We start from the raw sequence: 13,605 nt of genomic DNA, 5'->3' as shown, positions 1-13,605 counted from the left end.
CCCTCGTCGGGAGAGGAATTCTTGAGTGGAAAATCGGAATCTGCAGACAGAGTTCAGGCTCCAGCAGCCCTGACCTTTCCATAGAAATGGTGGATGTAACATCCTCATGTTAACGGATGGATTTCCGTGTTTACTTAAGGTCTTTTCATTTGACAACTGCGCCTGGCCACGAACTTTAAGGTCAATCCTGTTTTTATCCCAAAATATGCCAGAAACGGATATCTCCTACCCCCCACCCTGCCTCTAATGAAAGACATTTAAATAAGAAATGGTTCTCAGAGAATAACTGCCGGAGATGAGCGAGGCTTTTCCAGAGGAACAGAGGTAGAGATGAAAAGAATTTGGAATGACAGGACGAGACAAGAGAGAAGAACAGGACCCCACACGGAGGGGAGGGGGGCACGGGAGGCCGTCTGCGCCGCCGCCTGATTGACACCCGCTTGCTGCTCCACTGCTGGGGGCCCCTCCCGGAGTTGGAGCTGAGCTGGATGTGCAGCCATGGTGGGAGGACACATACACCTGTTCAGACACGCAAAGTGACAGCGAGACGCCGCGGCGGCGACAGGTGAGGAGCCGCGATCGTTGGGGCCGGAGAGGGAAGCTAACGCCAACCCTTAACTTCGAATGGAAATAAGTGAGAGGATAATGAACGTATATGCAGCTTCATGAGTAAAGTCTTACAAGTGTCTCATTTTTGTGTCACAGTTTGAAGATGCCGTTTTATGTCACGTGACGTCCTAAACACGCCATCCATGTCGGACTGAGCATGGCGGTCGTTGCCTGCAGGGATGTGAATGAATGAAGCAGTTTTAGGATCAAACACACAGTCGAACCACCGGTTTTAATCCATCCTGGACATCTGAGTCGCACAAATTTGGGAGAAATTTACAGATTTCCTCCACAGTTTGGACATACAGCTCCTCTCTGGTGGCACTTGCTCACCACAGATCCCATCAGAAAAAGGATCCCTGCATATTAGCATGTCTTTGTCTGGACCATTGAAACATTTGTTTCTATGCTGTTGCTTGACTTGACCGTTTGTCGCTGCAGGTTCCGGCACCGCATGTGTTCCCAAACTCTGAGGGTGTGGCTGATGAAACGGACAGGAAATTGCTCTTTTTACTAGCGCCCCAGTCAACAGGTGGAGTGGGAAGACTGGCCTCAACATGACGCCCGGACATCACAGTGAACCTCCGTGACCCCGTTTTACCACAGCCTAATGCAATCGTCTCCCAGTTGCTGTAGCGATAATGAGCCTAACCTCTTCTCAATTCCTCGTACCAGGTCAGTTCCACCCATTAAAATTCCCAAAGCCCCCCCCCCCACCCCTTTTGTGCTGATGGAAGAGTCGACAAACAATCTGGGAACGGCAGAGTTCGGAGAGAAACAGTCATGGAAATGCAAGAAAGCAGCAAGAGTGAGAAAGGAGGTGGAGGTGGAGGGTTGGTGGTGGTGGTGGTGGTGGGGGGAGGGATGGAAAGACAACAACTGACATCTCAGGGAATTTCACAGGGATGGCTAATCCAATGTGATCAGCGGAAGATTTTAATATTTAAATAGCCAGCAACGCACCAGAAGTTTCTAATTAAATTATAACTCATGCTTGAAAAGCAAAAGTGCATGTGTTGTGGGAGCCTAAATAATTCAGCCCGCCCTATATCTCGTCTTTCTGTTAACCCGGAGACAAATGGCACTTGCCAGGGCTTTTAGACAGGGGGCTGGCACTGTCAGAAACACGAACAACATCAGCTTGTAAGGGGGCCTCACCCATCAGGGCCCCGATCCAAACTGACTGGCCTCACTACTGAACAACGTCTCTAACCCAGGAATTAATTTGATTAATTAATTCATTATTAATCAGCTTAAAGGCCACACAACATTGGCACAAAAGATGAGGTTTGGTGGGGGGGGTCTCTTCCTAATGAACCTGGGATCTTAATGAGGCACCGGATGACGATGTTCTGGCTCCACTCCCTTTCATTACACCTGATTGCTCCTTTTTACAAGTTTCCAGCTAAAAAAAGGAAAAGAAGTATCAGAAAAGAGTTTATTAATTAATTAACTCTTGAAGGATATATGAGACGCTCACAATATCCATGAAGAGTCTGAAATATTTAGGCCGCTAACATCTATATTAATGGCAAAATTACACATACATCTCAGAAATTAAATTAGAATTCGACCCAACATTGATGGCAGGGTCGTGTCAGGCATATAAATGTACTTATAGCTCCGGGTTAGAACACCTCTTCTCCTTTTTTTTCCCAGGTAACTTGGCTTTCGGCTGCTCGGCCCTGGCGGCGTAATTTCAGAAAAGGGATTACATTTTTGATAGGAACTAATTAGGCGGGCCTTTTACCTGAAATCCTTCCAGACTGTTGCGTGTTTCCGACCCGGAACAATGGCAGTATGACTTATTGAGAGGGAACCAACTGTTCCGGCGTCTGGAAGAGCGCGGCGTGGAACACAGACTGTCAAAAAGTAACTCCGAAGAGACAGGAAGTCGATCCGTCCTCAAGGGCCTCGCGTGATAAAGGAAGCGGTTCACTTCCCAGACATTTTCACGGGATTCCAGGACAGGTGGGAAAAAAGTCACCTCTCTTGACCTCTTCCCGTTCCCCTTTTGACCATACCAAGACCCAACGCCGCGATTCCAGACCAGGCTGCGTGAACCAGGAGCGGGGCCGGGAGGTGGCGAGAGAGCCAAACTCGGGGATATTTATCCTACAACTTTTGGCGAGCTCTTTGAGAGCGCCGAACAAAGACGCGGCTCTTTTGCGCTGGCATTTCGCACAGCCTCTGGCCTCCTCTCAAGTCCCCCGTCATGAGCGAGACGCCGCTTAAAAATTCAAATCGCAGCTACAAGAAAGCCGGGGAGTCCACCCGAGGGGTGTCTGCGTGGCTCTGCTGCATATTCCATACATGCGCGTGCGGATTTGAGAGCGGCCCGGCGTGATGGCGGCTAAGTTTGTAATTGTTCTGATCATAAAAGAAATACCTTTCAAGAAGCTTCTGTTCCAAACCCGGAGCCTGATTAAAGAATGCATGATACTTCAGTGACAAGACTGTATTATTAATTCATTGCAAACAGTGGAATTTGGGTGTGTTACTTTGAAAAATGTTCAAAACTGGCGGCCTGTAATAAAAGCACTGAGAGAAATTCCAACTCATTAACATTTAATCACAAAATTCTCTTTCATATGAAATACCCAATATAGGCTGTCAGAATCAATCAGGTGTCCAGAAAAAGGGAGATGACACGCCAAAAGGATGGGGAATATGTCAGCTGTGACACTCGCTGTTTCTTCTGGCTGTCATGTCGCCGCCGCCGCCGCCTTTGAGTCGACACTGTTCGGAAGCGCGACTCCGCGGCGCTGCTTTAAAACACTCGGGGAGCTGTGGAGGGAGGAAAAGAAGAAAATAAGGGGCTTCTGTTGCAGAAAACCTTTGCTTGACAGGAGCCAACACTGGAGGTTGTGTCATCTTTTGGAGTGGGAGAGGTGTTCAAAGCCGAGGCTTCTGGGTAATGGGGCTGGTGGAGGCGACGGGGGATCTGGAGGAACTCTTCACTCATAATTTTATAATTGGCCTGCTGTCCCGGGGACGCACGCCAATAGTCTCGCCTACACCTTCGCTCTCACTGGTTGAAAGGAGTCGGTTCTGGCGTGGAGGCTGGCGGAGGAGCGACCGGAACGATCCACATTAGGACTCAGTGGGAAGGTAAAAGTTCCCGTGCGAGGAAGGACTGCAAACGTGCGAGAGAGGGAGACCTTGGGTTTTCCCTCAGACACCAAGGATGAGGCGACGGGGCCGATCCTGCAGCTGCGTTCCCGTTTCCCCCTCAATGTTTATGCTTGTTGGGTTCAAGTTTTCCAAAAGTTCTTCAAGACACAGAGAGATTGTTAGTGTCTACAGAAATGCATCTATATTTGAATCTAAATGACCACTCATATTTCTATTGCCTCTGAAACAAAACTTTATTGAGTGATAATAACGACAGCAAAAACACAAACTACTGCTCACTGCGAGGATGCAGCACAATAATGAATAAAGTGAATATTACATATGCAGGTATGAACATTTAAGGCATTCACATTGTTTGAGGGAAGCAGAATGGAGAATGTTGCAGATTGAGTTGCAGGACATCTTTAAAAGGTCCCCCAGGTCATCATGAAGGAGTCGGGAACCATTTTGGTGAAGCAGGAAGTGTTTGTGTTTCCATCCCTGCAGCCTCTCCTCGTCACTGCCTCTGAGGGACCCCCTGCTGCTGCCGCCACTGCTGCTTCTGCCGCAGTGGGAAATAAAGACACACATGCAGGAGTCTGGGAGAGACCCGGGAATAACCCGACTCAAAGCCTGAAAAATTAAACTCCGTTTCTAAGGTATTTTCTGTGTATAAATCTAAAGTAAAAACCTAATGGGTGGCCGTTTGCTTGGTGTTTTAGCTCTGCCCCTCCTCACACGTCAAGAGTGTTCCCTCCTTTCTCATGTCAATTGCAAAAATGTGTCAAGCAGGAGATGATGAAGGTCTTCTTCACACCCTCAGGCCGCCAGGATCTGAGCCTCGTCTGCGGTGTTGCTTTAACCCCCGTCGCTGCTGGAACCGGACAAAAATCCTCCCTCAAGGTGACAATGGCTCCAGACAGACGACAGACCTGAGGGAGTCTGGAGAAGCGGTGGAGAAGGTTCTGCTTCCTGGAGCATCCTTCAGGTTTGGGGTCTGAGGAGGCATAACTTGCATATGCTACCTAGGCTGGTACTGAGGTGAGACCCTCATACGCTGGTGAGTTCTGCATGTCAGCACCTCCTGGATGATACGATTGATCGGCCCGTTTTGAGACCTGCCTCAGGACTACCAACTTATTTTTAAAATGACTGATTAGAGGGTTCCAGCGTTCAAATCAGTGGCACATGAAGGGAGAAAGGATGACTTCAAACCACACGCGACTACAGCTGACGCTACACTTTAAAACCCCATTGGAAGAACAAACAGTCCCCCACAGTCAAGCGTCACGTTGTCAATCCTCACTCTGAAACGTGGACAGCTTGTGAACAAGGCTTCATCCAGGAACCCGGTCTCGATTTTAACCTACTTGACCTCAGCGAGAACCTGGTGAGCAGGATCATACAGCACAGAGAGGTAGGTCAGCGGGCCCCAGAGCTATATGAAGGTGCTATTACAACTGGATGGGCTGTTGATCTCTAATGGCTGTGTGCTGGGCCGTAATGGCGCCGGGAGAGAGTGGAAAAACAGAAAATAAGAGCAGGTAATCTCTGAAAATGCTGACCTCTCAGTCGGCGAGAAGTGTTAACGGCTCGTTGGCACAACTCAATGGTTTTCACCGTAACCTTTGAACTCTCCCTCCAGTACAGCCGAGCACACTGAGCACAGCAGCGCTTACCCCCCCCAGCGGCAGTTATTCTGGCCTGTATCCTGCCAGGGTCAAATTAAACTGGCAGAAATATCCTTTAGCAGCGCTGTTTTTCAGAGCTGGGAGAAAGTTTGGGGAAAAACTCACCATTACGGAGAACTTTAGACCCAGAGAACAGTTGTCGATCGAAGAATATTTCACAGAATGCAACAGAAAAAAGGCAAAGCAAACGTTTGATACGCTCATTTTTACTATTTCTCATGTCATTTGAATAACTAATAATAATAATAACTAATAATAATGCGACATTTGAATAACTTCCCAAGTGATGATTCTGTTGAAGTTGAAATGTGTTTAAAATCTATGTAAATACTTTATCTGTGGAGTCAAGAGTCATTTCCTGACCGACACAGAGCAACTTTACGCTTTGAAAAACAAAATTGGGCATTCCATTTAAGTCATGTCTCATACGCTTAGCATGCTAATTCATTTGTATTAATTTGCATTGTGGCATTTAGAAATAAGATATTTGCACAGATATCATCTGATTCTTGGACACTGGAACTTTTGTACAGGAGCCCAAAAAGGACAAAAAGGCTTTAAATAAGACTTTTAAATATCACTGATTATGTATAATCAATCAAAAGCATAAAAAAAGTACATCTCGGGGATCTCCGGAGGGGTTTGACGACAGTTGCTCAATTTCTTGCTGTCTGCATTCTCACCACTAGGTGCTGCTAGTTCTTACACACCGGACGGTTCAGCTAAAGTGCACCTTAGCGTGAAGAATATAACAGAAGGGAGAAGGAAAGAAAGGTTTATTTTTAAATGGCTTGAAGACAGATGATAAGGAAACACAGGACAGGAAGGGGTTTGACAGAAAGTTAGTGTACCTCGTCACCGTATGTCGCGACCCACTCCCTCCTGTCTGCACCTCCATCACAGCCCTGCAGCCATTAACGCAGCCCCGGCCGATGGGAATAACCTGCATTAGTCCAGACATGTAGCACTGATGGTTGTCGCTGCGGAGCGAGACGGAAAACAACCTCAGAGCGGCAGAATCACCTGCTAATCTGCTGGCACGTTAGCTGCAGCACGGGATGGGACTGGTATCAAAATGAAGATATCCACGGAAATGTGCGGGGAGCACAAACACACGCGCACGCACACACACACTCTGGCTGATCTCTGATTAAGACTGACTCAGTGCTTGCACACCTCATCAACCCTCGGCGACAACTCCCAGGAGAGAACAGGCCTCATTATGCTGAGGAGGGGGAAAAAAAAAACAATGACACCCAGCGCTGGCCGTGACTCTTTTGCTAATGGACTGAGCTGAGCGGGTGGTGGTGGTGGTGGGGGGTGGGGGGGCAGACCTGGATCTATGAGCAGGAGCTCACACCAGGAGCACGCGAGCATGAAACCTGATGTGATCGCGTGCCTCGTGGGCAAGTATTATTCCAACTGTATATCATTAACAGGGTGCACTTTCTAATTAGCAACGGGGCAGAATAATGAATACAGCTCCATTAATCAAAAGGTAATATATGTAAAAGTACTGTTTTATGGCCTCGGGGAGGAGGTAGGTAGGAGAGAAAACAGCAAAAATGAGTTGGAATGTGAAAACAGCTATCATTGCCTCGCTGAAACATTTGCTCCTCGCGCTCATTTAGACACACACACACACACACACACACGCACATGCACACGCCCTGTTTGAAAGTACTCAAATTAGGACAAATCGGACTGAGTGCGTCAGGCTGTGGCTCCAGATGTGTTATTGGTGTCATTGTTACCAGAGGCCACCGAGCTGTCGGAGACCTGGGGGTGGAGGGATGGATGGGGATCAGGATACCTGCAGTAGCCGGTCAGGTAGTCAAAAAATCCTGAAAAGAGAACAATGCTGCCATTTTTGGGGCACAGGCATTTAATAAGGAATGGGAGGAACGCTGCAGTCAGAGTACGCAGCCATTAAATGAGGAACTTGGCCTTAAAGTTGACCTGCTAAGTTTAAAAATGATGAACCAATAATGGAAAAGGACTGTTGTCAGCCGGGCTGCTAATAAATGTCAACAGAAAAGGGGGAGAAGAACACAAATGGCTCTTTAAGGCCGGAAAAACACGGCTTCATCTGAGCGCGCTGATGTGAGAAAGAGGCTTTCCTTTTGAGGACGAGGAGGAGGCAGAGGGAGAAGAAATGTCTGAGAAAAGCATTTAAGCGGCCTGATCTTTCCACCACGACACTCTCCAGGCCGAGCCTTTTTTCTTACATTTGCACCTCGCGGTCCGATGCAAGCGGAGCCATCTCCCGGTGACAGCAGCCCTTTTAAACGCATCCCCTCAGATATAAATAAACTTCGCTGAGCGGGAGCCGCAAATGCATTTATCCACCCCTGTGAAAAAAGAGGAACAGTAGAGTCTTTTCTGAGAGGGGAAAGGGAGAGAAATGTCATTAAATTCCTCTGAAATATAGATCACTTTTCACAGGAAAAGACATTTGGCACGCTGGAAGTCAGGTCCATTCATCTCAACCCTGCACTCAAATCATTTCCACAAATCTCTGCATGATTTCAAATTTAAAAAAACCCAAAAAACCCTCAAATGATCTTAATGTTTGTCACAACTGAGGTTAAATATTACAGGCAAAAGTGATTTCTGTTCAAAGGGATTCCTTTGTATCTTCAGCAAACCCTCAGACTGGCTGAATAAAAATAATAATGAAAAAAAAATCGATTAAAATGAAGACATTTTCAGGGTGAAACTTGCGGCAAATTAATCAAACTTTGTTTGATTCTCCACTAACAAAGACGGGAGCGCCACATTTAGAGAGGAAAGCAAAGAAAGGAAGCAAAGAAAGAGGGCTTGCTCCTGACGTGCATGCCATTCTCTGTGATTTGACATGTTGTCTCAACCTTGATTTGCTGCCTCTCCCCGGAGAGCGCAGTTAAAAGACTCACGGCGACTGAGGAAGACGTACACTTTAATCACGTTAGCGAAGTTTCATGAAAATTTCAGCTCAGGATGACAACATCTGCCCTCCATTATTAATCAGTGTTGTCACCACCGAGAAGATCCCGGCGACATGATTCACTTGACTTCTGAAGTGACTTACTTTTGACTGGGACACAGGTATCACCGGCGCGCACAAATGTGCGTCTGCGGCTTTGGTGAGGAGCAGTTTAAATCCACTCACGATTATTTGATATTAAAAGCAGCTGGGGGAGAGAGGAAAAAAAAGAAGAAAACAGGCCGTATCAAGTGCGTAAATTGGATTAAAGGAGACTGGGAGATTAAGAAGAAAGGGAATAAAAGAGGGTTTAAAAAACATGGCGCTCCTCCCTGCGTTAAAAGGCAGTGCGGATACTGTACGTCTACTTTTCCATTCCATCTTATCAGGGTGGTTTACCTTCTAACGAGGTTATGCTATCAGCAATATCAAAGTGAGACTTTTGTCATGTTGCATTAGATTCCCTTCCCTTTTAGCTGCTCGCACATCTCTGATCAGCGATTGTTTGCAGAGATCCCGGCTGAAAGACAACTATTTATGTATGAAAGGCAGCGCAGCCTGTCGTCTGTTTGGCAGCTGATCGTTTTCAAGGTACCACACCATCCGACCCCCCTCCACCTGGTTTTGATTCTTTCCCGTGGCTGTCTTTCACTCCTGTCTTCGTGCGGACCGGTTTATCCGATCAGACTGTGGAACACGCCAGCAAAGGGGCGCCTGACAACGCCAATTAGAGAGGACAGAGCGGAGGATCCTCTTCACATGCATTAGCTCAAATTAGCTTCTGCTCTATGAAAAATTGAGGTGCAAAAGAGTGGACAAGCTTCACTGGCTACTTTGCAAACAAACGAGCTTCAGCTGCGGCGCTGGCAGCAGAACATGACGTGATTTGCGACGCGCCGCGCGTCAGGGACGCGCTTGTATTTTTGGCAACATGTCAACCAGCAACAGCACTTCAAGACAATGTAAAAGCCTCTCACAGTGGCTTCGTCTTTCGGGTCAGACGGAACTTCTCATCAACCCCTCAGACGACCCAGCAAGCGCTTCCTTGCGTCACCAGCAGATGGCGCCTTAGTCCTGTAGATGTAGCTATTAATGCAACACACACACACACACACACACACACGTGTGGGTGAGTAGATTAAACCCAACGTAAACAGGCAGAATGTAAACTAACATCAGATTGATATGAGCATCTCTGGCGTGATGCTACTGGACCTTCCATCCATTTATTTATATAGATGCCTGCAGCTGCTAATGAATGCACAATGTCATTATTAGTATTCTGTCAAATATTAAGCATTAATCCTTTATTTATTAGGTTTGGGGTTGAACTCGCCGCATTCAAAGCAATTCCACGTTTGAGGCAACCGCAGCAGCGACAGCTAAATTGTAAACCTGTTCCATAATTACAAATATTCCATAGCTGCTTTGAAATGAAATGACTGGATTAATCCTAATATAGCTGTGTTTTGGTGACAGCAGCGAGGTGTGATGCAGAGCTCAAGGAAACGATATCGAATCGATACGCGCGCACCCCTGTGCCCCTCCGAGGTGTCGCTGCTCTTCATTAACACGCTGCAACGCGGGGTCCCTCATCACAGGCAGCAAACAGGGGGAATAAAGTGAGACAACAGGAGGAAACACGCGGGGGAGGACAACGACCAGGATTCTCCAGTTGACATGAGTGGGATGATAAACACACACCCACACACAGGTCATCCCAATAGTCTTCAAAAGAAGCAAACTGTTCCTGTGCAGCTGCAGTCGGAGCGTCATCATCTGCAGCAGAGGCTGTCACGCTGAAGGAGCGCTCAACGGTCTCGGGGAAAGACCGGCCTCAGCCCTTCACGCTCCCCTGCTCATCGCTCAGCCACCCAGGGAGCCGTGTCCTTCATGGGACCTCCACCTCCAACTGCCCCGATGGCGCCTCGCTGCATTTCTGCCCCTCGGAGCCTCCACCTCTGCAGTGGTGCGGGGAGAGGAACCAGCTTAGCTAATTGGTGATCAGGGGATGTCCGCGGCGCTGGTGGTGGTATTGGTGGGGGGGTCGTAAGGTATTTGCTGAAAGGCTGAGGCTGGCTGTGAACGACTGGACCTAAAGAGGAGGGAAATGACACTGGGTAAGATTTATTCAGGGTTTGATACGGACTGATCGACGCCAGATGATTACATGAAAAGCTGGTTAGAGAGAGCCCTCTCTTGGGTATTTAACTTCCTTTTATCCATACTGCGGGTCGAACATCCTCGTGTCCACGCTTCAAATGAATAAACAGCTGTGTTGCTGCCGGAGCCCAACGCGGGCGCCGAGCCGTGCGGTCGGCCCCGTGCCCTTTCCCTGTTGCCTTGGCTGGCTGCAAACAGACTGTGAAGCAGGGAGGTCGGAGCACTCTGCCGGGGAGCCCGGGCTTGCACCGAGGTGCGCTAATTACAACAATAATGGAGCCTGATCGCAGGTCCTCACAGGCCACGTCTCCCAGTAAACCACCTTTGTGCGCACATGCAGCCGATGTTGCTCGTTCCTGTTGTTCGTGATTAGCACGTAGCTGGTTTCTGGACCCCATTAGGGGGATGCCTGAGCTGGTTTGTTCACGTTAAAAAGGCAGCTCTGGCTCAGGCAGTGGTCTCTGGCCTAGCATAGCGCGGCCTAATGAGCAACGTTAACGTAAACACAGACTAATGCTGTGGGGAAACAGGCGGGGTCGGGTCAGAGAAGTGATGTTACCGGTAGGGTGGCTAATACACCAGAGCTGGGATCCTGATTAGCGCTCATAAATAATGCAGCACACGCGGCTGGATGGGGAACAGGATTGGCTGCAGCCAGTTGAAGCTGCATCGTGATGACAGGGAGCCGGCGTGAGGTCGCAGCGAGTCGGAGCCGATCAGATGGCGAAGCTCAGGAATCCAGCCGACGCAAACAGCTGTTGGAGAAGTCACCGTTAGCTTGGTGTCACCGTGGAGATGAGGTGGCGGTGACATTAACCGGTTAGCTTACATGACATATGCCTCCGCAGAGCTGGTCATTACACTTCCCACGGAGGCGCCGCTGCAGGCTACCGCGGCGACGCCTCGCGCTCGACCACGCGTCAGTCGGACAGGCAGCAGGGGACAGAGTTCAGAGGTCAAATCCATTACGCAGGATTGTGAAGGAGTTTCTTTTTGAGGGGGATGTGTCATATGTTGCCATGGCAACGCAGGGTATGAACTATGAACTCTGTGAACCTCGGCTAAGGGGAGAAGCTCACAAGTCCATTAAAGCTTCCGATCAATCCGGATGGCAGGACGACAGACGCACGCAAACACACGCTTCAAGATCTGGACAAAACTGAAAAAGATTCCTGTAAGAGCTAATTTAGGTTCTCTATTTGTACAGGAAGGGGTGGGGGTGGGGGTGGGGGTGGAGACTGTCCCTCACATCACCTGCTACACCCAAGGAAACACAGAACTTCCAAAATCTGGAGCGGGAAGTTCAATATATCAAACATATATCCCAATAACAATCAATTAGCCCGCAGGAATCCACAGATTTAGCTACAATCCCACCGGCCGATGAACATTTTCAAGGTTCTGACGCAGACAACAAAGTTTGTCTTCTTTAGGTTAAAGAGAAATAATAATCAAAAGGAAGAAAATCCGAAAAAAACCAGGTTAGGAATCGGCAGCCAGTAGGCATCAGCCAGGCTGGAGCTGGAAAACACGAGGTCGGTCCATTGTATATATCACACGCTTACGCAGGTGCACGCTCGCACATGCAGGAGCACCTCTCTGGTGCCCCCCCCTCCGCACACAATGATGGCTCAGAGTCAGGTCCAGACGAGGGCATGCATCTGAAACCAAAGTGAATCCATATTACATGTGTAGTGTGCTGTCTGTCTGGGTCCGGGTCATCAATTATGAATAGAAATATACAGCCTCCACAGCCCGGCCCTGGTGTCTCTCTACTTGTAAAGGATTTCTTAAAAGGGGGGACTGACACACAGGTTTGTCATTCAGATGCATGCCGGGACTTAGGAGACACACAGCGAGGTGCTTTCCTGCTCTCTCACACTTCCTGGGGGGGGGGGGGACGATCCCTGTTGGGCCAAACTTAACCGAGGCTTCGGGAACGTGCATAAAAACCCGACACATCTATAGGAAGGAGTGGTAACATCCACATTTGGACCGACTTTCTGAACCTCTCAGTTGGCTGAAAATGGCCGAAAATGTCAAAGAGACAGATAAAAAGGGGCCCGGCGCGGCGTCGCGCAGGAGCTCCGCAGCCGTTTAGGAGGGAAACATCACATCTACTGTCAGCAACGTGCTTTTGTCCTTAATCATCTTTTCCAGATTTAACACAACACGCCGCCTTTGTGCGCGTTTATGCGGAAACCCGGCAGCCTCCGCTCGCCGTGCCGCGGGAACGGCGTTACAGAGCACGTGTAGCTGGCAAAACAAATTTGCAATTCTCCTTGTCTATTCACGAAGCCCTGGTGAACGGGGGGGGCCCTCTAGAGACAGAACAAACAGCAGTTAAGATGTTTAAAAGGCTCGGCGTTCTCAGATACCTGTGCAGCTGAATACCAATACACTCGTCTCCTATTTAAGGCGCTACGGTGACAAGGTGCTACGCCGCGAGCTAGCGGGGGAAATGCTAACTCCTCTGATTTCCTCAAGGGCAAAAACACGCTTAATGCCTCAGTGTGATGTTGTACGAGGGGGTATTTTGCGCGAGCGCGTCAGCCAGACTGTGTGCAGGATTCCTTTCCACCGGTGGTATATATCCCACTGATTTCCAAAAGGTCACTGTCATTATTGTTGCTTAGCAACCTTGTATGTGCAGACATAGGGGTGGGCTGTACGGCATGGGTGGGTGCGAGCGTGGGGATGCGGATGAGTGAATGTCTGATAAATCAGACCAATCGCTGATCTCCAGCCAGTTTATCTGTAGTTATGTGCCGTCTGTTTTGTGGAGGCTTAAAATTAAAAGTTTTATTTTGTGGTTGAGATGGTGAAGAGATAGAAAAACACCACTCTAATTATCATCATCATGATGTACAAACACTAGTCTGGATATTTGAATGGTGCCCATAATCCGTCATGATTCACATCATTTCCTGTTTCGGGGGGGGGGGGGTATAGTGGTCGCCATGGTTTCAGTGTCAGCATCACTCAGGGTTTGGGATGTCTCGGCCCCTCGTTCCATGTTTACACAGTGGGAGATGGTGTGAGTATCCAGCAGCAAAGCCGGGC

The 13,605-nt window shown here is 48.6% G+C and overlaps 1 long non-coding RNA gene across 1 annotated transcript; it reads left to right on the top strand.

The window, feature by feature from the left end:
- The first annotated feature begins 303 nt into the window (after positions 1 to 303).
- Positions 304 to 3,144, top strand: LOC115253380 (uncharacterized). Its single transcript, XR_003891717.1, has 3 exons — positions 304 to 634; positions 706 to 1,284; positions 2,269 to 3,144. It is a non-coding gene; the product is annotated as an uncharacterized lncRNA (long non-coding RNA).
- Positions 3,145 to 13,605: the final 10,461 nt, after the last annotated feature.

The sequence above is a fragment of the Takifugu rubripes genome, chromosome 17 (assembly GCF_901000725.2).
Source record: "Takifugu rubripes chromosome 17, fTakRub1.2, whole genome shotgun sequence".
Lineage (NCBI taxonomy): Eukaryota > Metazoa > Chordata > Actinopteri > Tetraodontiformes > Tetraodontidae > Takifugu > Takifugu rubripes.
The sequence above is the reverse complement of the archived record's forward strand: the minus strand, read 5'-3'. Positions and strand labels throughout refer to the sequence as shown.